Below are 2,337 nucleotides of genomic sequence, written 5' to 3'. Positions count from 1 at the left end.
GGTGGTACCTCAGTTTTCCATCCTTTTGAGCCTCCTTCATACGTTCCACAACAGTAACATTTTCGACAGTTTCTGCTTGTTTCAATAAAGTTGAGTATCCCTTTGGAGTTGCCTGTATGAGCCTTTCAGCTGGTGTATCCGAGCGTGCACAGATGAAGCAATTGAGCACAGGTGGAGTAACGTCTTCATCCATATTGCTAGACTCCATGTCCTGCAAAGTAGAAAATGAGATATATTTAGAAATTATTTTTCCACAAAGGAGTGTCTGTGGTGAAATATAAATGTTAACAATCAACTCAGAATCATGAAAAACCCTTATTTGACCCCTCATAAGTTACTTAAGGGCCGATTTAAAAAAATAAAAATTCTCGAAAATAATTTTTCGGTACCCGAATTCAACAGCTTTTTTTCTGGGTTTCCCACGGGAGTTGACCTTCAACATTTTAACACATGTTATTACACACCTTTACAAACATATTGGTGAAGAAATTTTTTGGTAACAATTTAGTCAACAGATTTTCATATGTTTCCCTTACTACACTCATTCTTCTGGGAAGAATCCCGTGCACATGCTTGTCACACTTATAAGTCACCTAAGTCTTTATAAGTTCATAAAATACTGACACCGCGATTGACATTCGCTGAGGTAAATGCAGTAATGTTGATATCTCTTCTGAGATAAAAAACAAACAAACAAACAAAAAAACAGTTTTAAAGCATTATACGTATCAAACGATACATTTTATGAAACGGGGAAACGTAATACACACTTTGGTGTTTTTAAAATGGCAGAATATGTCTTTATTAGAAAAAAAAAATGAACATTGAAGACGACGCTGCTAAAAAAAAAAATACACCGCTCTAATGCATAACCACGAGTTTAAACTACATTTACAACAAATATGAAAACTATTTTCATATCACAATGTTAAATATAGAATATATAGAAGATAATGTTTAAAAAAATGAGCCCTATCTTCCAATGGTAAAAAAAATCCTTCAAAAAATTCCTGGATCGGGAATAATATCCTGAGCTTCACCAAAAAGTAATCAATTCTTGCTTATCCCAAGGGCAATCATCCCACCAACTTTCATCCAAATCCGTTCAGAACTTTTCCAGATGTCTTGTTCACAAACACACGAACACACACACGCACACACACACACACACACACACACACACACACATATACACACACACACACACACACACACACACACACGAGCGAATGCATTACTCCCCAGCGGGAGTAATTAGAGAAAATGACCAAGTACCAGGACCTGGAGAGCGAAGTGGCCATGGAACCTGAGCAATGCCGACTTTGGGCTGGTATCGGAGCAACTGGAGTGATAAAGCCGAACGTCATTGTGAGATTTTGAAAACTATCCGAGGAAATATTACACGAACGAACTACATACAATTAGAGGCTGTCTCGAGTTTGGTGACAATCCTCAAAATCCCTTGGAAAAAGATGTGAGAACAACCAGATCCAGTGGCAAAACATCAAACCGTCCCAACTTGGTCCTCGAAATTTGATCCCAATAAAAAGATGTGGATACTTTGGGTCCTCGGAACGCGCCATTCCACTTTTTGAACCACACTAAAGGTGATTACAACCAATGGGAAGAACATAATCAGCGACGGAAAACAATCTTCTTCCGATAATGCGCCGGGGTCTCATGGAGCGTTTGGAGGTTCTGTCGAGCTGTGCCTGTGTGGGCGATGGACTGTGCGATGGAAAAGGAAAGATAAAAAGGGTAAAGCACTATGAACAGGTACTGTGGATACTGTGCCAGCCTCAAACATTCCTGTCCACAGTTGGGTCCAGTTGAATGCTGACCTCATAGATCAGGAGGGGGCGCTATGTAGCCATGTCAGTACCATGGGACGAGCACAATTTCAGAGATGGCCCGAGAAGAGAAACAAAGGAGAATTGAGGATAAAGTCCATCGAGAGAGACACAGAGAGAGACAGACAGAGACAGAGAGAGAGAGAGAGAGAGAGAGAGAGAGAGAGAGAGAGAGAGAGAGAGAGAGAGAGAGAGAGAGAGAGAGAGAGAGAGAGAGAGAGAGAAAGACGACGACGACGACACGTAAAAGTTATTTTATCAAAACGCCAATTTGGAGAATAAAAGTGCAGAATGAGAAGAGCGCAAGCAAAGGGTGAATTTCTGGAAAAGATAAGGAGGAAAAGGAAAACTTTGAGTGGACCTGCCAGGGCACAGACAGTGCGATGGAGGAGACGGGGAAGTTGTAGGAGGCGTTTGGGGAGGCGGTGGGAGTTGAAACGCGTGGGTCATTAATCAGCGCCTACTGCAGGACGGGGAGGCTGGAGGG

Source organism: Myxine glutinosa, chromosome 12 (genome assembly GCF_964187855.1).
Source record: "Myxine glutinosa chromosome 12, kmMyxGlut1.1, whole genome shotgun sequence".
In the NCBI taxonomy this organism is placed as follows: Eukaryota; Metazoa; Chordata; class Myxini; order Myxiniformes; family Myxinidae; genus Myxine; species Myxine glutinosa.
Note: the sequence above shows the minus strand (reverse complement) of the source record.